Genomic DNA, 27,931 nt, shown 5'->3' with positions numbered 1-27,931 from the left:
ACTGAAGCCACGTGAAAGATCACTGGCAAGGACCCCAGAAGAAATCATCATGGGTAGTTCCCCTTTTGTATTTGGCTCAGGCGGGTTATAGATTATAGTGAGTGGAAGGAACATGCTCACTTGCTAATAAGAATATCTCAAAGGAATATCTAGATGAACCCGGGCAAGGTTTGACAACCATTTATGACCACTAAGAAGCAACTGAAGTGTGAATTTGCTTTGAAAAACTACTATTAGTAATGAAAATGTCAAGCAGACACTGACATTCTGTAATGGGAGTCGATAGATTCACCTTTTTTTGCCAGGCCGCAGCACTCAAAACAAGCAGGCTCTGCTCTTTCCCAGGGATTAAAGCCTATTTAAGACAGTGGCTGGAAGCCCGCATAGCAGTAGCCCAGAAAGGAGCAATGCTGCTATTTAAATTACAGCTCTAGATGTCTCTAAATTATTCTTAGAGCCTGAGCAGGGCCAGGCTGACCAGTTGAATGTACTTGTTTTTCTAGTGGGAACATTTCACAGATTGGCTGCGACGGGGAGAAACAAAATTTGTATGCGTACGTGAAGCATGCGTTTTGGTGCCATCTACGTTTCTATCTGTTTATACAGTATATGCTTATCTAGGATTAAGCAAGAAGACATTTAAGAATGCTGGCTTGGTGCCCGCTTGGAAGATAGACCAGAGGTTAAGGCAGGGTTTACTACTCACAGGCTCTCAACCTCCTCTCGCGCTCTTGACCCATTGGTTGAGTGTCCCTGCGTATTTCCTTAATTACCCGGATTCCTTCAAGCTCCACATTCTCTCAACCCTCAGAATTTGCTGCTGGAATTTAAATGTATCCAGTTTTATGAGCTGGCTGACTTTTAAGAACTCACAGCTCTATATTATCAAAGTCCGAGGTGAGGAACAAACACTAACCCGTACTTATCTCTACAAATGAGTATCCTACCGTTGACCAAATCCTCACCCTCTTTCTCTAAGCTGCATATTCAAATGTTAAGAGTCTCCTTCTTCGCTTCGTGCCCTCACTGGCACACACTCAGGGTGTTCTTCTATACAGCAGCCAGGCTGAGGGTGTTCTTCTATACAGCAGCCAGGCTGACAGCGGAGATGTCTTTGAGAAGGAAGGCATACTATATACTCTTCAGGATAAACCATGTCAAATGAAAGGGCCAGCTGCTTGCCCCTGGCTGAGCCAAGAGACGAAATTAAACTGTAGCCATTTATCTATTGGCATCTGCCTCTCACCTCTTTTTTTACTTTTTGTTTTTGCTTTCTCCTCTCTCTCTCTTCCAAGTGGGGGCTGAAAATTGAAAAAGATGAAAATAAACTGCGAGATGAAAGGCACCGAAACCCGGAAGGGGAGTCTACATGGAAACAACATCTTTGGGGGTTCTGTCTGAGTCACTTCTATGCATATCTGTTTGCTTTCAAATTCAATGAGTGCCATCACTTCCGTCACCTATGCTGTGCTAGGCCTAATGCTAATCTGTCGCCGAAGATGTTTAGGAAAATAAGCAGAATGTCCCTTCAGGGACCATTTGTGACATGGTGTCATTCATGTAAGCAACCATTTTCCGTGACAAGTCACCGAAGAGACACGCAATTAAAACTCAGTCATATTCCCATAATACTAGAAGAAAGGAAGAAGTGGTCATTTTAACTTGCTTCTAAGAATTAAACGTCTTCAGTGGTTCTAGACGTTTCTGGTACATGTATAAATGTAGCTTATGTGTGCACCCTTAGGGTTTTATTCCCAAGTTAAGATTTATTACAATGAAAAGATAGAACAAGATCAACCAAGGCAAAAGGCTCATGAGGCACAGTCTGGAAGAGGCTAAGTACCAAGTTCTGGTGGAACTGCCCCACCGTGATTCTCTAAGATGGTACGGGGAATGTCATCTACTAGGGAAGCACTTTAGAGACTCGTTATTCAGTATTCGAATGGGGGGGGGTTGATATCGTGGGTAGTCTTGCTCTGACGGGTACATATCAAAATTTTAGACTCCCAGAGGGAAAGCAGATGGTCAACATAAAAACTCACATTTTATTCATAGAAGCAGGCACAATGTGCTGTTCTATCTGGTGGGAAGGATGCTCCTCAATTTTAAGTTCTCTGACGTTATCCTAATGTATAAGCCGTGATGTCAGTAACGTGGATCTGGGATGTGGACCTTCCAGGGTATAGCAGCAGAGCCTTCTGTAGCGATTCTTTCCTGTGCATTTCTCCAATTTATTTCATGCCATGGCGTTGTGCTCTGCCTGCAACTTTTAAAAGATAACACCCAATTACAGACACGTTGCCATGTCAGTTCCTGTAGCCTAGCTAATTCTCTGCCATGGTTTCATCACGTTCCATTTCCTGGACAGTCAATGCATTTGTCATTTCTGTATTGTTAGGGATTTTTTTTTTTTTTGAAAATGGTAATATAATGACCAGTCCTGTGCTTACATTCTTCATGGATATGTTTGTTGCCTCTGTTACCCAGGCTTCTAGAAATGATATTCCTGGTGTTATTCAGTGTGATAAGGAAGAAAAGTCACTGTGTTGGAATTTTAGTGGCTATTTGAGAGTATAGGAAGAGTCTAGGAAAGAGGAGAGTCAGGAGACAGGTGACACGGTCCAAGCTAAGCTGTGAAATACAACTTTGAGTAGAAATGCTGTGGACTCCATTGGAAGGTACTATGACAATCCCGAATGGTGGAGGGAAAGGGAGCAGGGAGTAGCTGAAGGTGACTCTTAGTTACATGACCCAAAGGCTGACAAGTGGAAGGGCTGTAAGAACATCAACTCTGGAGCAGTTATATGACTCAGAAGAACAATGTGGGCACACAGATTTTTCCATCCCTTCACTCATACATGTTGGGCATCTGTGATGCAGCAGTCACTCTGTTTATACTTACCATTAGCACAATTTTTGTCTTTTCCTTTTTTTTTTGTTTTGCTAAAAACACCAAGCTAGCAACGCTATTCAATATAGATTCTAGATAACGTGGCCATTGATTAACTTCATTGCTATTCTTTTGTGACTGGCACAAAGCGCAATGAACGCTGTAGAGAGTGGTGATGAGTCGGGTCCCAGATGCTTGAATACTTTGCACACACTTGAGACTCAAAACATGAGAAGGGAAGGGGGAAAGGAATTATGAAAACTGAGATCTGTCTAGTGTCTGGGTTTCAATATAGGCTCTTTCCAGAGCTCCCATTTCAGACAAATGCCTTTTGTAAACATGAGCAGGTGATTGGCCTCCCTCCTGGCCGCCAGAGTCTTCTTTCCTACACACTTCCAAGTTTCCCTGTCAGCGCATCAGTATGGTGTGGGAAGGAGGAGCGGTAGGCAATTCCTTATTCTGTTCATTCATTTACTCTCCCTTTTATATTTGTCTCGCCTCCCTGCCCTGGAATCTGAAAATGCACCCATCACCTGAAGCCACGCACAACTTGAAGGGTAAGGAAAAGGCTATCCTCGTAGGGCTTTATGCAGGCGTTAGTAGAAATTGAGCGCCATATGCGTTTTATCTGGCGACTTGTTTGAGTTTGTGTTGGAGTCTGTGTCTGCATATGGTTTAGTTGACGGGGAAGAGCGCCACCATTCCGTGTTCATTTGTACTCAGTATCTGCAGGACATGGGCTCACATACCTTCTTTAGGAGAGATAGTTTCCTTTCCTGAAACTCAAATTAGGGGGAAAGACGGCTTTCTTTTTCCTCAGTTACATGAGTGTCTTTATTCTCCTTTCCATTCATGTTCAAAGCCAAGTTACATTCTCCAAAGAAGATACAGAAATAACCTGTAAATACTTGACAGGTTCAACATCCTTGATTATTAGGAAAATATAAATCAAAATCATGACAAGATATCAATTCCCACCCACTAGGATAGCTCTTATTGAAACAGCAGACAACAACAAGTGCAGGTAGGATGTGGAGAAATCCGAGCGCTTGTACACTGTAGGCTGGAAAATCAAAGAATCCCGTTGCTGTAGAAAACAGAGTGGTAGTTCCCCAAAATTAAACCTAGAGTCACCCTGGGACTCAGCAATTCTGAGTAGAACACCCATCCCCATAGGAATTGAAAGCAGAGCAAATCTGAGTGGATATTCTTACACTAGTGCTCCAGCAGCATTGTTCATAGCAGTGCAACCCAAAAGTGCATGAAGAGATGAATGGGTAAGTAAAACGTGGTATATCCAGTTCACAAACTCAGCTTTAAATGATTTCTGACACATACTGCAACTCGGATAAACATTATTGCAGAGGGAACTATTCTTGACCCCAAAGAAAAAGTACATTACAGTTCTATTGTCTAGGTTCTTAGACTGTACAGATTCAGAAAGATAGGAAGTAAGATGGAGGCTGCCAGGGGCTAGGAATAGGAGGACACGAGTAATTAGTTATTATATAATTGGAAGAACGTTTCAGTTTGGGGAAATAGAAAAACGTTCTGAGGTTGGACGCGGTGAACCCGGCTCCAGGAAAATTAAGACAGGAGAATTATGCACTTGAGGCCGGTGGGCTACATGGTGAGGATTGATCTAAAGACTAAGGGGAGATGTCTGAAAGCGGGCCGTGATGACGGTACAAAGATGTGAATGTGCCTAGTGCCACCGAACCATCCTCTTAAAAATGGCGAAAGTGGCGATGAAGTGGGAGATAGCAAAGTAGTTGCTGTCATGCATGAAGGCATGAGTTTGACCTTCAGAAAAAAAAAAAAAGCTGAGTGGTCGTGGGCACTTGGGAGGTGGAGAGAGACAGAGCTTCATGACTAGACAGCCTAGCCTAATTTATGAGTTTCAGATGAGGGAGAGATGGTCTCAATAAGCTGAATAGTGTCTGATTGTTGACAACATATATTTCATTTCAGGTGTATTTTACTACTCTGTTAAAAACTGAGTAAGCTGGTACAGTTAGGACTTCCCTGGTTATGGTTACCATTGCTGTGATGAAACACGAAAACCAAAACCAGCTTGGGTAGGAAAGGGATTATTTGGCTTACATAATTCTAAATCACAATCCACTGAGAGAAACCAAGCGAGAACTCAAACCAGGAGTGAACCTAGAAACCAGAGCTGATGTGAAGCCCATGAAGGAGTGCTGCTTACTGGCTTGCTCCTCATGGCTCGCTTTTATAGAACCCAGGGCCACCAGCCCAGTGGGAACATCCACAATGGGCTTTACCTTCCTACACCAATCACTAAATAAAACGTCCTACAGGCTTGCTTACAGCCCCACCTGACAGAGGCATTTTCTCAGTGAGGTTTCCTCCTCTCAGATGGCAGCTCACGTTGAGTTGACATAAAACTGGCCAGAACACTGAACAAGAGTGCTCTTTGCACTCATCCTTTCCTTCCCTCTTTCCTCCTTGGGGCACTTCTTCTAAGGGCAAGCTCTGATGCAATCACTGATTACATCTGAAGAGAGGCTATGGGTGGCCTAGATGCTAGGTCTTCCTGTGTTGTCATGAAAGCTTATCTGTAATTTTACACTTAAGGGTCTATTTCCCAATGAAGAAAATGTCCTTGACCTCATAAAACTATACTCCTAGTACCCCCACACCTTCCAATAGAAGTGATGTCATGAACAAGACGTCATAGTAGGTATTTCAAGTAAAGAGAAATTTAATTTAGAGGTGAAGTTTGGGGTGGGGGCATCACCACGGACACTGGGTACTGAAGTCTTTTTTTCCAGCTGCCATAGGAACCTGCTTGTCTCTGAGCCTATGGGACTCTACCCCTGCTACTTACTCAGATGTTACCCAAGCCAGCAGTCACTGGCCTTGGCCCTGGACAGATATTCTACCCTTGGCACCTCTGTGGAGTCAGCAACTGATGTTTGCTTCCCAAAGGGAGACTGAAAAAGAGCCCTTGTTACCCACGAGGGTATTCCTTGGGCATAGTTTATGCTGGAACCCACTGGCAGAGGAGTCCTAGAAACAAAATTTACATGTTTCTAGCCCTTGTGATTCCAGAGAGCACAGGAAGGTAGCTGCTGCACACGGCAGGCCAGTTTCCTGCAGGAACGCAATCCAATGCAACAGGTAGAGTGAGGCAGGCTCTGCTCTGGAAGGATCATGGCTCCCATGTCACATAGGCACGTCTTGTGATCCCAGTGTCCTTGGGCAACAGCAGCAGAAGCTATTTCCCCAGCTTTTCCAGGAAGACACATGTGCTCTGTGACATGCTTTAAAGCTTATAACAGCCAGCCGGCCAGGGAAGGTTAATATTTGTGTTTTAAAGATTAGGTTGGACAAGGGACAGAGCAACTGATTGGTAGGGCTGGCATCCAAATCCAAGCCTGATTGACTGCTATCATATCTTACTCTTCTGAGCTTCAGTTTTTAACTCGCAGGGCTTTTGGGTTTTCACCATGATCCTGGGTGGCCAGCTACAGTTTAATGTTTAGACCCCAGGAATGTGCATTCACTTGATCTTCTATTGACTCCTGTTTCCTCCTTCCCTCCATCGTATATAGTATATATTATAAATGTATACAACATAGATAGCACATTCTAGTTATGGTCACCCCATATCTTTCTTCTCCTCTTACTCTTGCCAGTCCCCACTTGTCCTGACATGTCCCTTTCCCAATCCATATCCAAGTCCTTTTGTGACCCACCGAACTTAACCAAGGCCATCTGTGTGGCCATGGAACAGTTTGGAAGTATCCACTGGAAACTGGTGGGCTCAGCAGTGAGAACGAAACTAAAGATTGTGACTGTCCCCTCTTCGAATCCATCAGTACTGGTTCTTATTTTCAATGGGTTCTTTCGTCAAGAAGAAGCCCTGTAGGGGTCTCATTGGGTTCTGAAACTCTACCCTCCTCTGCAGAGTAGATACAATCAACAGTACTGCCTCTTTGGTTCTTGGGAATGCACCCGGTCCTGGACGTAAGAGAGAAAGCAGGAGACTTCTTGTGATTTCTGCCACCAAGCAATGCTGTCACTGTCACCCGTTTATCACCAGTTGACAGTGTCTGCAGTAAGGAACAAGCCTCTGCTTGGTAACTTCCCAAACAGAAATACCTGCTCTTCTGATTCTGCAGGATAGGAGCCTGAAATGTAGGTCTCAGCAGTCACTCTGGAGGACGATCTTCTGCCTTCGTGGTAGCTCCAGGCATGGCTGTGGGTTCTCCCTTCCCCTGCACACCATCTTTTCTACGTGTCTAAATTCCAGTGTGTCTCTGGTAAGGCTACTTCTGGTGATTTCTGGCCTTACCTGGATGATCCAGGATAATCTCTTCTCAAGATCTTTAACTTAATTCCACTTCCAAAGACTTTTCACAAGGTCCTAAGATTTGTTTGTGGTTATAGCTTCTGGGATGCCATTTAGCCCACTCTTCCTTCCTGGAGAACCTAGGAAGAAAGGCTGGCTGCTTTCTCCTCCCTGGATTGGTCTGGGATATGGGCCTATCTACTTTTTTTCCTCTTTCTGATTTGCTCAGTTATTTCTGTACAGTACCACTGTAGGAGCTAGCCATGATAAGCTAAAAGTGAACAGATCACCCAAAGGAAGTTTTTACTTCCAACCATGATCACCTGCCAGAGTAGCACTCACCATAAGCACTCAGGAAGGACCATAAACTAAGATTACCCCGAGCACTGCCCAAGAACAGACCATCCAAAGGAAATGCCTAAGGACCAACAGATGTAGATAGGATCACCTGCCAGCACACACTCACCAGCACACCCCTAGACAAAAGTCAGCCAATTAAGGGCCCTGAACTTCAGAAATCCTAGTACTAAAAAAACCCAACTCTAACTGAGCTTGGGGCTCTCCGTTTATTGGACATGTGGAGAGACCAAGTTTGCAAACTTGCATAAAATAAAGGCTCTTTGTTTTTACATAAGGGACTCAGTCTCCTTGTTGGTTTTTGTGGAGACTTCCGTGGATTTGGGCATAACACCACCAGGGAAAGAAAATCAACTCTCTTTAGGCACCCATTTGAAAGTCTGGTGTTTTTTATAAATGCAACATTGTTTTCCTGCTCAGCTATACAAAATTAAGCTCAATCCAACCTCATTTCCAGCCACTCAGTCATCAAGAAACTTCCAGATCGGCAGCGTGAGTCACTCCTGCGCTGTCCCCACCCCTCACAGAAACCGCTCAGAAGACCTTCTTCGCTTGCTTGCTTGCGGCACACAAACACCACATTCCTTGCTGCTTCCCTCTTTCTGGACGTTATTTCACAATAGCTATTTTCTGTCATTCCCTCACCTGGCTCTGAAAGGCTTAACTGTTAACTCTCTGGGGTGAATGCCCAGAGCCAAACTTCCTGGTCCCTCCGGCTCAACCCAGCACGGTGCACCGCGCTGTCATTTTTACTCTTCCCAGGCTGTCACCAGTGTGTCCTTAGGGCACCGTACTGAAGTCGATGACATCTTCCTCCTACTCAGGGGAGAAGAGCGGAGGTTACTCTTCCATGAAGGATGTAGGAAACGGGATTTCCGCTCTCCGGAATTTCAGAGCAAAGATGGCTTCCTGTGTCCACCCCCAGAAACACCCGGTTACCTCTCTTCCGGGGGTCAGTTCCACAAGCCTCACAGGCTCTCACTGTTCAGCCTTTTATCCCACTTAGTGACGCATTTAGGGACTCGCCGGGTCCCGCTCCTGCAACTAAATACAGTGATCTGACGTTGTATCTTTACCCACACACCGGCCACTCAGCAAAGCTACCCTAAACTCCAAGCAATAGCTCCCATTTGTACATCTCCAGCTTCGGGGATCGAAAAGCATGGAGCAGTTGACTGGAGACCACGACCTTTAGTCTGCAAAGTGAGAATCCGCGGTTAGATGATTGTTACCAGGTCTCCAGCCTGAACGTAGCAAAGCAGTAACCTGGGAATCTTGGCTGTGAAGCTAATTGGCTTCCTATACTTGGACTATTCCTTGTAGTCTTTCTTCCTGTTTGGCACACTTTCCATTGTAGTGATAAGCACTGACCAAAACCAACTTGGTTATTTTGTCTTCCAGGTTACAGCCCATCACTGAGGGATTCCAAGGCAGGAGCTTAGAGGCTGGAACTGATGCAGCAAGCCTGGAGGAAAGCTGCTGGCTAGCTTGCATAGGTATTTTTAATACGCAGTACAGGTCAGTCTTCCTAGGGCTGGCACCTCCCAAAGTGGTCTGGGCCCTCCCTCATGAGTTAACAATGAAGAAAATACCCACGGACATGTCCACGGGCCTTGCACAGGGACGATTCCTCAACTGGATGCTCCCTTTTCCCAGGTGACTCTAACTTATGTCAAGTTGACAAAAGGTAATCACCACACCCCTTTCTGTTTTCCTTTCTCATCCCTGCTCCCTTCTGAGCTCAGTTCCCTGCCATCTGTCTCCCTCTGTTCTTTCTGTTACAACTCCTGGACCTCCATACGCGGACCTCACCAATACCTGTAGAGTCTGAGGCACATTTTCTAACATCTCTGAGTTTCAGTTTCTTGGTCTGAGATGAGAAATATTATTAATGTATTTAGATAATAACATGAAAAGAGATGAGGAAAAAGAGGATTTAGAGAAACTACATGTGCGTAATTGAAGCTCGTCGACCGGGTTGGAAATCAGCAGACACTGCTTTCCTCCATTTTTGAGAGCAGGGACTCATAGCTAGGATGGTATATGTTTATCCCCCATTCACCTCGATCATCGTCATCGTGGAACTCTTGTATCTGATTTATCAGGAGACCCCGGCTGTGCCGCTCTGACCATGAGCTGTGACCAAATGAGAGAAGCCTCACGGATGCGGGCAGAGTGATTAATAGCAGCCAGGCTCTGGAGCTGTGGGAGTGGCCAGTGATCCGCTGTGCCCCGACTCCCTTTCTACTTCTGTATTGTCATTTGCAGTTGTTTGGCCAAGCGAAAGGCCCTTCATCTCAGCACAATATCTGGCTGTGGGCCTTGGATTTCCTGGATCACCAAGATATATTCTCTGGGCACTGGCATTTTCCCAGTATGAGCAAGGGATATGTGTGCAACTGCGTGTCTGCACTTGCCTGATGGCCTCCGGGGACAAAGTGCGGGTCAGAGGAGGCACGGCAGAGTCACGCCTGTGTATGTCCCACCGCTGCTCCTGCAAAGCCGTTGTCTGGAGCTTCTGTGGTGAAGAATCCATCAGTAGCACCCATGCCAAGCCATGTTAAGAGTTGAGTCAAGCCAGAAAAGAGACAGGTCTCATTTTCAGATGTTGTAGTACCTGACAGCGATACATCTTCTGAGAAATGAAATAATAGTCTCTTGCTGAGCCTGGTACTTACCAACTCCCCTTCTGCAGACCTTCAGATGCCTCTAGTCCTAGGTCAGGGGGATTAAACAGAAAACAGCAGCAACCCCAACAAACAAGCAAACCAAAACCCAACTCAGTACCCTATTAAAATTAACACCCACACACCCACACCCATTAGAGCACTGGTTTTATTCAAGGAGAAAACAGCAGTGAAAAATGGCTTTTTTCTTCCTCAAGCCAGTGGTTAAATAGAAACGGGAGTTTGTGGGGCTGCAATCTGTCAGGAACGGGGAAGTTGAGGTCCTGCCCTGCTAGGCAGCCTTCCTGATCTCACCCCGCCCCCAGAAGAGCTGGAAGAAACACTGTGGTTCCTATTTCAAATTACACAGTTGGATGATGTTTCTCTTGGCTTCAAGTAGAAAGGCTGGTGCCCAGAGCCATCTTTTTTGGCAAAAAAATGCAGTGTACGAAGTTTTTCTTCCCTTCTGACATTCTCAGCATCACTCTTAATCACTTTTCTTTGGATCTCTATCCAAGTTTCCCTAGACTGTTTTTTTTCTTTTCCTCGTTGCCTCATCTGCTTGTGAACTCTGAGGAAGCCGAAACAGTCTCTCCCTCTCTACAGTGTGGAGCAGTGTTTCACAACTGTCGTGTGTGTGTGTGTGTGTGTGTGTGTGTGTGTGTGTGAACCTGTTCTACTTAGTCCTGTTTTGAGGACAAAATACTTGAGACTCAATAACTTAAATAAGTTAGGAAGAGATAGATGTTGCTCTAAATCACACTGTGGGAGGCTGGTAGTTCAAAGAGTATTGTACCAGTTCTTGGGAGGGCCCTTCTGGCTACATTGTATCATAGTGATAGTAACAGCAGGGATCTCTCCTATGAGAGGAAGCCAGAGGGCAGGGAGGGACTAGGATTGCTTTGTTACATCAACCTCTTCTCAGAGCTAGCCCGGTGTTCATAGAGAGGCGTTATTTCCTTCCCTTCCTTTTATATCCAACCATCTTGGTCACCTAATTTCTCCCCATTGGACTCCACTACCTCCCAGTGGTATGGCATCTGGGCTAAACTCAGAAAACAGGTATACAAGGTGGACATACTCAAACAACAGCCAAACTATAGATTTACTAAAATGAAAACTTTATCCAGTAGTTCTGGAGCCGAGTCTGAGTTTGTTATCTCTAACAAGCTCCTGGTCTAAGGTCTACACTTTGAACAGCAACGCCATAAACCAAGGCCAGGTGAAGCCACCTAGAACAGCTGTGGCAATATTTAAGACAGGGAAGAGGAAGTTGAGACAGGTGTTGAAATCCCTGGGTAAAAATAACAATGACCAAGGCTTGAGCTCCTGCAGGCTGTTTGAGTCCAGGAATTGAGAAGTGACAGCTCACACTTCTCATTCTGCAAGGCTCACACTCGGGGAAACATCACCAGCTGGACACCTCCATTCTGAAGGAGGACACCTCCTTCTGGGGAAGGAGGACAAGATCAGACCTCATTCCACCGTGATTGAAATGCTTCAGGAATGGGATTTCTGACTAAATTAGCTATTCATCATGAACGAGGTATTATAGATAAATACCATACCTCATTGCTATTCTAAGGTGTCCACCAGCCATCTCTGTTAAGAAGAAAAATAGAAGAATTAATGTGATTCTCAACAGCGATCTGCTTAATGATTTCAAGGTTTTTTATCTGAAGAGGATTTCAATAAACTCTTTTAAAAGAGGTGGAAGAAAAAAAATGTGTGAAGGGCTCATATAATTGCTAAAAGGTTGGTTCTCCAGGACGAGAAATCAAGAAAACGGGTGAATGTTATAGGAAGATATTTAAGTACTTATTCAGGAAAACTAAATAGAAAATCAATCAGAAAAAATAAAAAATTCATAAATCCAATTGCTTCTAATTGGCCTAGCACATAGTACAGAATTTCAAATGTTTGCCTGTGAACGGCCCACTCTCTTGAAATGATGCCTCTTAGCGCAGGAGAGACTATTTGGGTCGCACTTCTTTTCCTGTCAAAGAACCCTCATCAAGCCCACAGCAGTCCTTCAAAGGCCTGAAAAACTCCTTGTGGTCGCTATTTATGGACAAATTCCCACAAAGATTTACTTAAGTCAGAGAAGAACACATTTTCATTTCTAGTCTTTTATCCATTTATTAATTTCCTAGCATCTACACAGCTCTAGACTTGGTCCCTCAGGAGAGAGACCATATTAAGCAATGATTCTTGGAATTTTGGGGTTTTATTTTTGAAGGGGGAAAAGATGGAAGCCTTATTAACTGAAGAACAAGATTGATGTGAGTGATTAGGAGAGACGGGGATGATTTCTGATGAAGGGAATTGCAGAGGTCACTTGAAGGGTGTGAAACCGACTTCAGTAGCTATGAAGATATTTCACAGCGGAGAAAACCATACACCTCCTTGAGCAAATGTCCAGGAGAAATGTGAGGTAGCCTCTGAGAACGCAGACAGACTTGTGGCTTAGCAAACTATATTGTGAAAGCCTGAAGAAATGTCATCAATTTCCAACCTCCATGCCTGCCTCTCCGTCTCTAACTTGTGTGGACATTCAGACTTTTCCCACGTCCTTAGTTTCTTTCTCTTGTCAGAGCAAATGTCTCCCACTATGACTGGAGAGACAGTGGGCAGAGCACAAACTGCTGTTCTAAAAGACCAGAGTGGGATTGCTGGCGACCACATCTGGCAGTGCACAGCCCCCCTCAAACTCCAGCTCTGCTGGAGTCAACATTTTTGGCCTCTGTGCACATCTGCATTATATGCACAAATCCCCACATAGACACTAACACATACAAATAATTAAAAAGAAAAGTTAATATTTTAATAAAATATCCCAGCAAACGCCCTTGTTGTTGACAAAGTAAGGCTGTCCCTTCCAAGGAGTATTTGTTTTACTTGAAAGAAAGAAAGAAAGGAAGAAAGGAAGAAAGGAAGAAAGGAAGAAAGAAAGAAAGAAAGAAAGAAAGAAAGAAGAGTATTACTTTACTCTGTATTTGTTTAAGAAACAGAAGAATTCAAGATAGGGGAGTGTTTATAATGTAAACAGTAAAAACAACTTTATGAAGTTGCTGGCTCTCCCCACCCTATCCCCTTTTTGTCTTGAGCATTTTCATTATTCCAGACCTTGCTCGATTTCTGTTTTTATAGTGGAGACATAGGAAAACTGCAGATGGAAGTTTCTGTCCTGCCAGGTCCCACAGCTGTTCAGTCCCAAATAAACACACAGAGGATTATATTAATTATAAACTGTTTGGCCTGTTGCTCAGGCTTATTACTAACTAGCTCTTACAACCTAAATTAACCCATAATTCTTATCTATGTTTACCACGTGGCTTGGTACCTTTTCTCAGTTGCTTCCTCTGAGTCTGACTTGTGACTATGTCTTTGCCATTCCTCTTCTCAGAATTCTCTGATCTGGTCACCCTGCCTAAACTTCCTGCTTGGTGTTTTATTAAACCAATATGAGTGAAAAAAATCTTTACAGTGTACAGGGGCATTATTCCACAGCATTAAACAGTCACACTGTTTCCTAAGTTACAACCTTTGCCCACTTGAGGAATTTCTGGCAACTGTGTGATGGTCCCATTTTCAGATCAGAAGATTTACCAAAGGTCATCCTCGGAGTGCTTCCTTAGTATCACACGAAGAGCATGTATTTTAGAAATAGAAGTCTCCAGGGTTGATTCTAACCCCACCTTTCAGAGCACTGACTCTGGGTCAAAGTGCTCTGCTTCTCAGTGCTGAGACATCTCCCCATGTAAACTGAAAGTGTTTAGTTATGACCAAGGCCAGGGTACATACAACACAAGGCCCCCTCCGATCATGATAGGAGATGGCAGGTGTAATATTACCCACAAGCAAGGTTATCTTCAGCATGGATGCAGTCGAAATGGCTTGCCAGAGGGTTGCAGGCAGCTGAAATGTAGGTTCTGGGGTCCTCTGTCTGCCTCGAGCTCAGAAGAGCTTCACATGCCCCTGACAGAGCTCTTGATAACTCCATACCACTCTCCTAGTCCAGTTCCTGCAGAGTGGGGTGGTCATCTCTTGCCTCTTAGGGGAAGATTGCTTCTTCCAGGAGACCATCCCACACAGAGCAGGCAGGGGCTGATCTCTTCTTACTCCTATGGCAACTTCTTTTTTTTTAAAATATTTATTTATTATGGATACAATTCTGTTTACATATATGCCTGCAGGCTAGAAGAGGACACCAAACCTCATTACAGATGGTTGTGAGCCACCATGTGGTTGCTGGAAATTGAACTCGGGTCCTTTGGAAGAGCACGCAATGCTCTTAACCACTGAGCCATCTCTCCAGCCCCCCTATGGCAATTTCTAATTTACCAACATCAGTGTCCTTACTCCTTAGGACATTTCCATGGGTTAAGTAGCCTGGTCTGTAGTGGATGAACGCAAACATTCTTGAGTGAGTTAAAAAATAAAAGGAGAAAATTAGGGGGAGAGGAGGGAGAAGAAGGAGGAAAGAGCCTGTTAAAATTCACTGCACTACAACCAAATAGACCAGCGTTGGGGAGTGAAGGACAGTATGTTCAAACTCAGTTGGCAGCCACCAAGGAAGAATCAGAGGCAGCCCCCATTAATATGCTATGATCTTTCTAAAAAGAACAGAAAGACAGCACAGGGGTTCACTTATTCCTACAGGCGTTAGGTTTTCTTTTCACACGGTGTTCACTAATATTTAACCGCCATCATCACAATTCTGGGGCCCCAAGAACTTCATGCAATAAGGTTCCACAGACTGACATTCTTCTGTGGCTCAAGAGACAGCTTCATAGGCTCACTCCCCTGCTTCACGAACTGCTCTCCTTTTACTAAGTAGAGTAGATGAATATTTTAGAGTAGTCTTTCAGGGAAAATACAATAGAATATTCTATCATAAGGCATTCTGCTTCTGTTTGCAATGCAAAATATTTGATGGCCTCTGAGATGGGGAATTTGAAAGGCTCTTCTCATTTTTATCTTGGTTGCATACTGGAAGTCCTGGCAAGGAGGGGGTGAGGTTACAGAGAGGTGAAGACGCTCAGCGGGGATTTAGAGCTCAATGTAAGGAACACCTATGAAGCATTTAACATACGAGCAGCTCAAAATAATGCCCAGCATCAGATACCTACCATGTTAATAATTAAAACGTGTTACGCAAGTGTGGTGCTGGGTATTAAATTGTCTCACTCAATCCCGTCACCTCTGCCCTTGCTAGCATTCTGCTCTTGTTCTAGATTTACCAGACATAGCAATCAATTTAAAGCGTGTGCAAACAAACACACCGAAGGGGCCCCTAGTCCTTAAATGGTAAATTCAAGAACGAAGCAGGACAGCTGCTTCCCCTGCGCTGGGCAATGCAGGTCAAGAGGTGGGCCTGGAGGGAGAGTGGAGTGGATAGACAGCCCTCATCTTGGAGAAGCTTGAGTCAGTGGAGTCTGTGGCGGAAGGAACTCACACTCCGATGGTTTCATCCTTCCTCAAGTCACAGAACCTCCCTTTTGGAACTGGAGAGCAGCCTGTGGTGTGCTTTGACCAGCTGGTCCGATAATCCTCCCTTGTCCCTCTGATCTGGCGGCTGCAGTTGACTGGCCCGCAAATACTGAGGAAAGAAAACATTTTCTAGGCAAAAGTGCCTGTTGCAATCATGCCTCAGACCTCACAAGACTGGGGTGTGGAGAGAAGGCAAAAGAAGGGACAGAGCTAAGTCCAGACTCAAACGCTGTCTTGCCCTGCAGCCCAACAGCTCTGCAAACTTTCAAATGCTGTCGTTTAAATATTTATTCAGCATTTGTTTAAACGGGAAGGCTGAGATCTGCCAGGTAAAAGGGCAGAAGGAGGTCATACCCATCTGTCCCACCGTTCTGGCTTACCTCTGATCTCAAACATTGTGTTAACCCGAGGCTCTATGGTAGGAAGGATCAGCTGCTCCCTATCTCCTCCCCCTTACTCATTTCTTTCTCTTTCCTGTTGTGTCCAAAGGAGCTAATCCTCTACCCACTTCCAAGTGCCTTAAGCTTTCAAGTGCCCGGGGTGCTCTCCGAGAAGAGCTGCTTCTTTGTAACAATTTGGTACCAAACTACATTTAGATTTCCTCCTCAAACAGTGTTTCTCAACCCCCCCACCCCCACAGGGGTCACTTATCAGGCATTCTGCATATCAAATATTTACATTATGATTCATAATGGTAGTAAAATCTCGGTTATAAAGTACCAAGAAAATAATGTTAGGGTTGAAGGTCACTACAACATGAGGAACTGTATCAAAGGATCTTTTCATTAGGCAGGTTGAGAACCACTCTAGACCATTCTCTACTGGAACTGACCCATGGCGGTCGCTCATCTCTGAGAGAAGGAGTGGTGCATTGAAAAGGTGAGCTGGTGACTGTACAGGGCCTTGGCCTAAGGACAATGGGCGCCACTGGAAGTTTTAAATGAAACTAATGAAGTTTGTGTTCTAATGAGACTGCTGGTAACAGAACCCTGTGCTGGCTGTGATCGGAGGCTCTGGAGCACTGAGGCTTGCAATACTAAAACCTCTCCATCCCCTCAGAGACGTGACTTTGGTATTTCTCTTTTTAGTAGCAGTCTTTGTCACAGTGGTCACTTTGGTCTTTCTAATTCAGAGGGCCCAGAACAAAATGGAAATCCTAAGAATTCCAAGATAGAGGGCTCAAGAAATGGCTCAGGGGTTAAGAGCACTGGCTGTTCTTCCAGAGGTCATTGGTTCAATTCTCTGGCAGTTCACAAATCCAGTTCCAGGGACCCGGCACCTTCACACAGACATACATGCAGGGAAAACTCCAATGCACATAAAACAAATAGATCTTAAAGAATTCCAAGATAAATATCAGCCAGGCTGGAGCTGGTGTGAGCTCAGAGCCCATGAAGCCTGCCATATGTCTTTTGTTCTGAAATGTACTGTTGCAATCCAGCTGTTTCCTCTTTCAACATCTCCATTCTATCCTCTCTGGCTTTCCTGTGCCCTTTTCTGCCTCATCATCTGCTTACTGCTCTTCTGAATGTCACTGTCCTATTGGTGATTGTGTCTCAATAATTCATGCTCAGCCCCCTCACAAGACAGAGCTTGAAAAAACTCAAATAGATAGCATCCAATAGGGATTGCTTTTTGCTAAATGAATACCAGCAATGATTAATCTCCAAGTCATAGGCTGACCTCGACTCATCCATCCGCCACTGGCCAGGCTGGCAGGAGCATATGGCAGAGAGGGGCTGGGTGTGCGTGAAATGCAGGCACGCTTGTGTAATAGACAACGCTCTTATTAAAACAGGATAGAGATGAGCCCTTGTCCAGGCTCTAGACCCACAAAGAATAGTAAGAAAGACAATAGCGGGGGCTAGAGAGGTGCCACCATGTTTAAAGTGAGCTCTTGCTGATTCCTGGCACCCACTTGGTGGTTCACCGCTATCCATGACACAAGTTCCAGCGAATTTGACACCCTCTTCTGATCTTTATGGGCATCATACGGTGTGTATAGCGTGTGTGTGTGTGTGTGTGTATAAAATACTGGTACACAAGAAAAAGAAAATAAATACATCTTTCAAAAGAAAGGAGAAATACAATAGACTCCTCATACTCTGAAAGGCTTGGAAAGTTATGGGGATTAGCTGCTTTCTCTTACTGTAATACTGTATCTGAGACTGAGTGACTTACAGAGAAACTAAGTTTCTTTGGTTCAGTGCATCAGAAGCCCAAGGGCATGACGAGGGCATCTGCTTAGGCCCCCCATGCTGCTTTATCCCATCATAAAAGATGGGCCTACCTTCTTCCATGGAGCTCATGCCCATAGTAATACAGCCACTTCTGCAATAACAGTTTCAATCTCTACAAGACGGTGAGAGCTTGTCATCTAATCATTTCTTAAAGGGTCATCATTATGGTGTTTAAATGTCAGCATGAGTTTTAGAGGTTATCCACCAAATGGCAGCGGAGAGGTAGGATATAAAAACCCACATCAAGTTAGAAGGCACCTGTTGAGACTATTGTAGTAGATTAGGGAACCCAATGTCAGCTGCAGCAGTGACCTGCAATGAAGTCAAGGAAAAACGGGGACCACCAAGATGGTGATGCTCTAGCCTAGAACTGACCCTCATCAGACTGAATTACATTAGTGTGGTAAAACCTTTGCCCAGGGAGAGTGATGATGTACATACCAAAACTGGAGGTGCTTTTCCGAGCGGGTAGGCTCCAGGGCTCCTTTACCTGTAATAAACTTTGTTTTCACCTCAGAACTCTCCGTGTCTACTGGCTACCCTACACAAGGAAAAGACCTGCCTAGCTACTGACAGTAAGGCAGGCCTCCCGCTACTCTCATGCCCTTCACTTGCCCTCCTGGTACAGGCTGGGAGGTCACCTAGCCCACGCTGTCACCTGGCCTATCCCTTCCTGTGCTGTCTCAGGCTTGCATGTTTCTTCATCTCTGTGGGCCTCCACTTTTCTCAGTTATAAAACTGGTACACTGAAAGCCGGGCGGTGGTGGCGCACGCCTTTAATCCCAGCACTCGGGAGGCAGAGGCAGGCGGATCTCTGTGAGTTCGAGACCAGCCTGGTCTACAAGAGCTAGTTCCAGGACAGGCTCCAAAACCACAGAGAAACCCTGTCTCGAAAAACCAAAACAAAAAGAAAAAAAAATGATACACAAGTTGGGAGGCCCTAAAGTCACAGAGTTTTGTGGGATGGAACAAGAGATCACGAACTCCTGGCTCAGAAAATGATTTGACTTAAGGCTTTCTACCATAAACTGCCCCCTCCTTTGTCACCGAGTTTCTGAGCCTCTGTTGAATAGGCAGTCTTTCTCTTGGCAAGAGCTCCTTTTCAGCTCTTGGGATTTTTGTTCACAGTCTCCCCATCACGCAGATGTTCTCCTTTCTCTTAACCCACTGTGGCCTTCATGAAACTGCCTTTGACTGTTTTAACCTCAAGACAGATTTAGGAAGGCAGCGTGGAGCACCACAGCCCTCAGACCTCGGAGTGCAAACCCTCCGCCATCAAGGAATTTGGTGTTGGCCAAGTCTAAAGTCTAATGCTTCTTTCCCAACCTCCTGCTTACATCCTTCTTATCACACATCACGACACTTAATCACCACTGCCTCTGCTCTTCCTGCTTCCTGTTTGAAAAGCTACTCAGCCTTCAGTGCTCAGATCAAAGGGATCTTTCAGCTTTTCTTCCCTGCCCCAGAACAGACTAATCTCAACAGCTAGCCTCTCTCAGGCTACCAGTTCTTCTCATTGGCCGACTTCTCCAAAGAGTACTGGGGAGTGAAGGCTGCAGTTAGAGAGCTAATGCCCATCTCCCTCCATCCCTGGAATGAGAGCTGCTCCTGTTTAAAGATCAAATGCTTCCCGAGTGCCTACTGTATGTAGTGTGCTGACTACTAATGACTCAATGGTCACCCAAGCGATTTGCTCCCTGTCTTCATGAATTCTATATAAAACTACACAACTGAATTTGGGAACAAGCTCCTCGGATTTATGGGCTCTCTCACAAGCTGCAAGTACCTCTTAAAAAATAAAAAGCGATCTGGGGATTCCCCCCTCTCTAAATTGAAGTGAAACAGTGATGGAATTTCTACGGTCAAACAAAAACTGAACAAAATATCTCACACTCCTAATTTAGAAAAGAAAAGGAAATACCCCATTCTTTATGAAAGGTTTAGGGTTTGGGGCTCAAGAGTGATACTGAAGTTGACTTATTAATAGATTTATTCAAAGAGTTATCTGTATAATAGACAAACAGACAGTAGCACAGTGTGGCATCCTTTCTTATAAGTGTCTGGGAAAGGGGGCTTCTATGCAATAGGATTGNCAGATGAAGAACTACAGGTGCTCAATGGCTGTTGAGAAAGGGATAATCAGTTTTCTCCAGGAATGATTTCACTGATAGGTTATCAATCTCAAGTAGTCAGTTCTAAACACATGTGCACATGAGCAAGGTTAAAAGAACTCATTGTATGTCTGTGTGTGTGTGTGTGTGTGTGTGTGTGTGTGTAGCAATGATATTTAAAGAAGTGATTTTGAATTCAAGAAACAGATGGAAGGGTACAGTAATAGTTGGACAGACGACTGGGAGGAGTAGAAATGATATAAATACATTATTATATATACTCTTGTTTAAGGTAGCATGTTTATATAACTCTTTTAAAAATGTAATATATAATTAAAAATTACAGATTGATAGTCATTTATAATAGTCAAACTTGTAGTCATGTTAATTAGATTTTCTAGATAAACAGTTATGTTTCAGTTAGATAGATAATCTTCATTACTTCAAAGATCTATGGAATATTGCATTTAAAAATGTTTTAAGAACTTAGTCTTTTCTCAACACACATTTGGGATTTGACACACATTTATAAGCATCCCATCCACCAAGGGTAGAGTTTTCTAGGCTCCAGATTGTGCACTTAAGGAAGCTTCCATCATCTGGTGAGTTTCTTTGGAAATGTTCTCTATAGGGCTTAGGATGTTTGCATCATCTCCAACTAGAGGTTCTGTCTACTCTGGCAGCACCAATTACTTCAGAGAAGTTTATGGGCATTGAAGAATTTCATTATAGAATTTTCCTTCAATGTAACATGGCTAGACAGTTGGGCAAGATACTGCTTTTGCCTGGGCTGCTTGATGGTATGCTATATGAAATGGACATGCAGGACCCACAGAAAAAAATGACTGCTGAACTTTTCAAAAGATGGTATGGTCCTTCAGGATTCCTGCTTCATGAAAGAGTCTGCCAGAGATTCTGCAGGAGACAAGAAAGTGACTGATAAACTGCCAATATAGGCGAAATACTCTTCCAAATTTCCTGCTTCATGAAAAAGTCTGCCAGATACTGCAGGTCTGTAGGCTGAAGATGGATACCCTAATGTTGGAGAGGAACTTTGGGTGACTGTCCAGGCAGCACGATGTCTCTGTCAATTCTAAAGTTTTGGAAGTTGCTTCCAATTCACTTTCTGTTTACTAAGATAATAAAAAACCTTCTGGGGTCTTTGAAGAGTTGAAGACAGATAGTTATAGTTATAGCTTTACTTAGTTATGATAAAGGATAAATTAGATATAAGACTTTAGACTCACAAAGATAGGATAGATGATAGAGTATTTTCCTTATTTTGCCAAATACAAACAGACTAAATATTGTGACTATAATTCTTGCTTGATAACTGTCTTTGTTTTTTTGTTTGTTTGTTTTTTTGTTTTTGTTTTGTTTTGTTTTGTTTTTCGAGACAGGGTTTCTCTGTGATTTTGGAGCCTGTCCTGGAACTAGCTCTTGTAGACCAGGCTGGTCTCGAACTCACAGAGAACTCACGCCTGCCTCTGCCTCCCGAGTGCTGGGATTAAAGGCGTGCGCCACCACCACCCGGCGATAACTGTTTTGTACATGTAATTTTACTATGTTAAAGTTAAAACCTTCCTTTTTATTTAGACAGAAAAGGGGAGATGATGTGGGATGGCCTTCTGTATGTGTGTTGCTTTTATTGGTAGATAAATTTGGGCCAATGGCTTAGCAGAGTAAAGCCAGGTGGGAAATCATAACAGAGAGAGGGACTAGGTGGAATCAAGAAGAAACCATGTAGCTGCTGAAGAAGAAGAAGTCAGGAATACCGGAACTTTATTGGTGAGGCCACAACCTTGTGATGACACATAGATTAATAGAAATGGGTTAATTCAAGATGTAAGAGCTAGCTAGAAATACACCCGAGTCATTCCCAAACAGTGTTATAATTAAGATAGTTTCAGGTCTGAGCAACTGGGAAATGACCAAGTAGTCAATGCTTACAGGCATGGCCTGGGGAGTCTTTGTAAGGATGAGATTCAATGTTTGTTTTCACTTTAGCTTAGCGCCACTCCCTTCCCCTGAAACTGCTTGTTCTGTGAGGCGCAGCCTGGTGTTCTGTGAGGAAGACAGTTGTACGGAGCATCTGAGCCTTGATCTTCCTTCGTTAGCTGACATGAAGGTAAACAAAGTTCTTCGCTGAAGTTCCAGAGTTTGAGACTTGTTAAAACAACCACATCTTGGGATTCGACACACATTTATAAGCATCCTATCCACCAAGGGTAGAGTTTTCTAGGCTCCAGATTGTGCACTTAAGGAAGCTTCCATCATCTGGTGAGTTTCTTTGGAAATGTTCTCTATAGGGCTTAGGATGTTTGCATCATCTCCAACTAGAGGTTCTGGTGGCCTAGTGGTTGGTTCTGCTTAGCTCTGGGCAGAGAGCTCTGTATCAACAGTGCCAGATGGAAAATGATCCTGCCTCTTATTCCTAGCACTTCTGAATGACTCCTCTGTGTTAGAAATCTGAGACCTGTTCCTCACTCCCTGTTCAAAGGTAGAAGCTGCCATTTTGACCTAAATACCGTTAGAATGACTTTGACCCATGTTCCACTCCACTTTCCCCCTCCTTCCTCACCCTCCTCTGCCGACGTCATTATGCCGTTATTACAGGGAAAGGCACTTAGTCTTCCTTGCTTTCTGAATGTCATGATGCCTGTTTGTTTTGCTTATTTTTTTTCTGAATCCCATCTACTTAGGTCAGCTCTCTTTGCAGTTACTGCTCTGCCACTTCCCAGTCACACTCAGCACTTTCCCTCAAGAGGATGGGGTCTTCTGAAGTGCCAGGAGGGTCACGTTTCTGGCATGTCTATCACACTGTAAAACTTTAAGCCGCGCCCACTCCCCTGTCATGCTAATAACCAATGCATAGAGACACATTCCACATACACCTTGGTATCACTTTTTCTTTGCATCAGATTCTTGCTTCTCAATCACAAGGACATGGGACACATGAGTGGGGAACAAGAAGGATTTTATCAAGAGAAAGAACACTCTCAGCAAGATAGGTTGTGGCAAAGAACCTGCATGTGTCTAGCGCTGTGGTTCTCAACCTTCCTAAGGCCATGACCCTTTTATACAGCTTCCCATGTTGTAGTGATCCCCAACCATAAAATTATTTTCATTGCTACCTCATAACTGTAAGTTTTCTACTGAAATATAATGTAAATATCTGATATGCAGGATATCTGATATGCGACCCCTGTGAAATGGTTGTTTTACTCCTAAAGGGTCACAACCCCACAGGCTGAGAAGCACTGGTCTAGTGCCTACATGAGGAAATAGGCCTGATTGGTTTGTATAAACACAACTTAGGTGAAAGTAAGGATCAATCGAGAGAAAGCTTACCAAACCAGGAAAGTTTCTTCATGAGATTCACAGGGCGCTCCATTCCTCCCCATCTCTTGATGTTATGGTGTTTGTGGGGGAACCTGAAGAAAGAAGAGGATCTTTTGTTGTTTTAAGGCCTGGAGTGCAGAGTAAAACACCTTATAACACATGGCTCTAGCCGGGCAGTGGTGGCGCACGCCTTTAATCACAGCACTCAGGAGGCAGAGGCAGGCGGATCTCTGTGAGTTCGAGGCCAGCCTGGTCTACAAGAGCTAGTTCCAGGACAAGAACCAAAAGCTACAGAGAAACCCTGTCTCGAAAATAAAAAATAAATAAATATAAAAATAAATAAATAAATAACATGGTTCTTATAAAGGCCCCAAAGTTGAAGTTTCCATGTTTATGTCTAGAGAGCCGAATGTTTCTGATCATCTGCCCACAGCACAGAGAGGATAAGTTATCCTGACTAACCAGGGGCCCTTTGCATCTGTTTTATTTAAAGGGTCCATCTACCCCTTACTTCTATCACTATCCAGTTGGTAATTTCCGCTAAGAGAAAAATCAGGCCATTTATTGGACTCCAACACCCTCTAACCCCTGGCTCCTGGATTTCCCACGCTGTGCCCTAGTGCACATTTGATTACTGTCCACAGTGAGCTGCTGTGCTCTTCCGCACCCCAGCTTCACCTCCTTCTTCCTCACCAAAATAACTACTCATTCCTCGAAGCTCAGGTCAGGTTCTTCTTCCAGAAGTCTTCCTTCTTGCCTTCATTTCTTGTTCCCACTTTGTTTCCCCGAGTGTCGACCTGCACCCTTCCTGACTCCAGTACTGATTGGTAAAGTGTTTCTCCGGGCACATTCAACAGCACAGCGCCGCTCACAATACCGAGCTTTAGCAGGTTACAGTGACCTGCTTTGGCCTGATAACACTCCACCAGTATTTTTGGGACAGATGTATTTTCCAGACTTTATTTCAAGGGGGCCTTTGGTGTCTATATTAGTTTTCTATAGCTGGCATAACAAAGTGTGACCACTGAAGTAAATTTCAGAACCGTTATGGAGATCTGAAGTTCAAAATCAGAGTTTCAACAGGGCTCTTCTCCTGCTGACAGCTCTAAGGGAGCATCCTTCTTCATTTCTTTCAGCCTCTGCTGACTCCAGGGGTTCCTCTTCTGGTGACCACATGATGCTAATCATTGCTTCATTTCTTTCATGTCCTTTCTGTCTTCACAAGCCCCCTTGTCATTGGACGTAGGGACCTCTGGTCAATTCAAAATAATCTTATCTCAAGGGTGTTACCTGTGGTTAGAACCTGGGTTGGCTATTCCCGAGTTTATATCCAAAGAGTTGAAATAAAGGTTCGTAAAAATTTAAAAGTAGCAAGGAAACTTTACTCAAAGAAAAGTGTACAGATAGAGGATCTCAGAAAGAAACATGCTGTCATGAAGTAAAAAAAGACCACATAAGTGAAACTATTCTAAGACCCAATTATTGTTTGGACATTCCTTTAATTGAATGTATATTAGTTGCTTTGCTATTACTATGATGAATCACCAGATCCAAGGCAACTTATAAAATGAAATGTTTATTCTGAACTTACAGTTCCACAGGGTAATTGTCCATGAATGATGGTGGAGTAGACGCAGCAGGTGGCCGGTGTCTGAAGAGCAGCTGATACATCTCACATCTCCAGTCACAAACAGGAGGCAGAGACTGCAATAGTCATGGTGCATAGCTTTTCAAACATCAAAGCCCACCCCCAGTGACACATCTTGTTCAATAAGTTCACACATCCTAATTCTTCCCAAATAGCATCACCAACCTGGTGACCAAGTATTCAAATACATAAGTCTGTGAGACTCATTCTTATTCATACCAGCAGAGGGTCTGAGTTTGGTTTTTAAGGGGTGTGATAGTAGCGCGCTTGGTCCTCTGTTTTGGCTGATATGTTTGGATTATGTAACCCTTGGTGTACGTGCATGGGACTTCCCACAATGCATCTGATTGTTTTGGTTTTTCCTTTGGGGAACATAGTTTTTTGTATTACATATTTTTTATTAGCTCATTGGGAGTTCATGCAATGTGTCTGATCATATTTATTCCTTGTTTCCCAACTTTTTCCAGATGGCCCCTTCCTTACCCACCCAAACTAGTATCATATGGTTTTAATCCTTCAAGATCAATGTATGCTGCTCAAGTACTCATAGATGTATCGCTTTCAAATGGAGCGTGGTCAACTTACCACTACATCTATCTCTACCTCTCTCGGCAGCTAACAATGAGGCATCTGCTTTCAATCGTATGCATACCTAATCATAAGTAGAGGTTCTCTCCAAAGGGTCACTCAGAGGACATAGTTTGCTTTGCCTTATTGATATGCATCCAAAACTGGTGCAGCCTGGATCGACCCATTGCTCATAGGTCCCATATGTGTTCCCAGATGTATTTGAGCAGAAATGGGCATCACCCAGAGAGCACTAAGGGAAATAGTTTACTTAGGTTTTTAAATCAGGTATATGCAGCCTGGTGCAGGTGAGAGTCCCAGGTTGCCATCAGGTTGCTATACACATTGTTAGAAGAGCCTTTCTCTATGCTTGCCTACCTCAGAGGTATAGCTCAATTACATCTTTAACTGTTCCTTTTACAAAAGGAAGGAAGAAAGGAAGACAAACAACTACAAAATAAGCTAAAAACCATCACAATGTCAGGTCCCAAAGAATAGGAGAAGGTATATTTTGAGAGGGTCCACTACTCAACTGTGCAGACCAGGCTGTGCCCTGCTGTGAGTTACTGTCTTTCTCTAAGTTGTGAGAGACAGTGGCTTTCATTTTACAAAGCATCATTTGACTCCATGTTGAGTCCGAATGACTCCATATCTCATTTATGCATATATTTGCCATCTGTCCAGCAGCAACCATGAGGAACTAATAACTGATCACTTTTTTTTTACTACAAACAAAAGGTTATTGCCTATAAACTTAACAAAATAGATCAGAAACACATGGGAACATGGGCATATGAAAACCACATGGGACAAACCAGGCTTATGAACTTACCAAACACACCAAACCAACAGAGAGTACAACATCCTGAAGGAGAGGTCCGTAAAAAGAAAAACAGCAAACATAGCTGTCCTGGGTTGATTTTGTCATCTTGATATAAACCTACACATACCTGGGAACAGGATCTTAACTGAGATTGGGCTTTAAGAACATCTGTGGAATGTTGTCTTGGTTAATGATTGATGTAGGAAGGCACTGTGGGCAGTGCCACCCTCGACAGATGGTCCTGGGTTGTATAAGAAAGCAGGCTAAGCAAGCCATGGGGTTCAAGCCGGTTAGTCATTGTGACAGTTTGAATGAGAACGGCCTTGACCTCCATAGGCTCATAAGTTTGAACACTTGGTCCCCATTTGGTGGAACTGCTTGAGAAGGATTAGGAAGTGAAGCTTTGCTGGAGGTGTGTCCTGGGGAAGGGCTTTGAGATTTCAAAAGACTTGTGTCATTCCCAGTGTGCGCTCTGTCTTCTGCTTGCCATTTGAGATCCGAGCTCTCAGTGGGTCCTGCCACCATGTACTGACTCCACCATCATGAATTCTAACCCTCTGGAACTATAAACCCAACTGAACACGTTCTTTTATAAATCGCCTCGGTCATGGTATTTTAGCACAACAATAGGAAAGCAACTCATACAGCAGTGTTTCTCCATGGCCCCTACTTCCAGGCTCCTGCCTTGGGTTCCTGCCAGGCTTCTGTCAGTGAGTGACCACAAACTGTAGGCTGAAAATAACCCTTTCCTCCCTGAGCTGCTTCTGGTGATACTTTTCATCATGGCAGTAGACAGCAAATTAGCACAGCTGCAATAGCAATGGGCACAATGACCCGTCATGAGTCTGCCTGCTGTGCTGTGTGTGTGGTCAGAGGACTGATAGGCAGAAATCCTGCCTCTGAGGATTTGGGCTAGTAGTTCCCTCTGTCTGACGTCATTCACTCTAGCATCTCTCCAATATCCTTCCTTTCAGACCTGGACATGTACCTCCCCTCATGGTCCCTTGCCTCCATTGCAGATCTCTGATGCTTTGGTTTAGTTCCCCCATCCTCTAGCAGAACACCAACTGGCTTCGTTAAGACCCCACCCCTTGCAGTGACTTTTTCTGTATCTGCCACAACCAGCTTCCTGCCTCCAGCTTTAAGTAGTCTTTAATTATTTTTGTAGTCATTCCACAGTGTGTGTGAAGAGCTGACATTAGGATTTAGGATTGAAAAAGAAGAGCTGGGCGGTAATGGCGTGCACTCCCAGAATTTGGGAGGCAGAGGCAGGCAGATCTCTGTGAGTCTGAGGCCAGCCTGGTCTACAAGAGCTAGTTCTAGGACAGGCTCCAAAGCAACAGAGAAACCCTGCCTTGAAAAACCAAAAAAAGAGAAAGAAAGAAAGAAAGAGAGAGAGAGAGAGAGAGAGAGAGAGAGAGAGAGAGAGAGAGAGAGAGGAAAGAGAGAGAGAGAGAGAGAGAGAGAGAGAGAGAG

The 27,931-nt window shown here is 44.1% G+C and overlaps 2 long non-coding RNA genes across 2 annotated transcripts; both read right to left on the bottom strand.

Annotated features, from left to right (window-relative positions):
• Positions 1-1,112: 1,112 nt before the first annotated feature.
• Positions 1,113-8,199, bottom strand: LOC126514488 (uncharacterized). Its single transcript, XR_007595587.1, has 3 exons — positions 8,012-8,199; positions 2,043-2,266; positions 1,113-1,301 (listed from the first exon to the last, which is right to left on the bottom strand). It is a non-coding gene; the product is annotated as an uncharacterized lncRNA (long non-coding RNA).
• A 7,002-nt stretch (positions 8,200-15,201) lies between these two features.
• Positions 15,202-24,254, bottom strand: LOC126514489 (uncharacterized). The gene is made up of 3 exons (XR_007595588.1): positions 24,111-24,254; positions 23,427-23,509; positions 15,202-15,833 (listed from the first exon to the last, which is right to left on the bottom strand). It is a non-coding gene; the product is annotated as an uncharacterized lncRNA (long non-coding RNA).
• Between the last annotated feature and the right edge of the window lie 3,677 nt (positions 24,255-27,931).

The sequence above is a fragment of the Alexandromys fortis genome, unplaced genomic scaffold (genome assembly GCF_014885135.2).
Source record: "Alexandromys fortis isolate MF-2015 unplaced genomic scaffold, M_Fortis_MF-2015_v1.1 scaffold_131, whole genome shotgun sequence".
In the NCBI taxonomy this organism is placed as follows: domain Eukaryota; kingdom Metazoa; phylum Chordata; class Mammalia; order Rodentia; family Cricetidae; genus Alexandromys; species Alexandromys fortis.
Note: the sequence above shows the minus strand (reverse complement) of the source record. Positions and strands in the feature narration are given on the sequence as shown.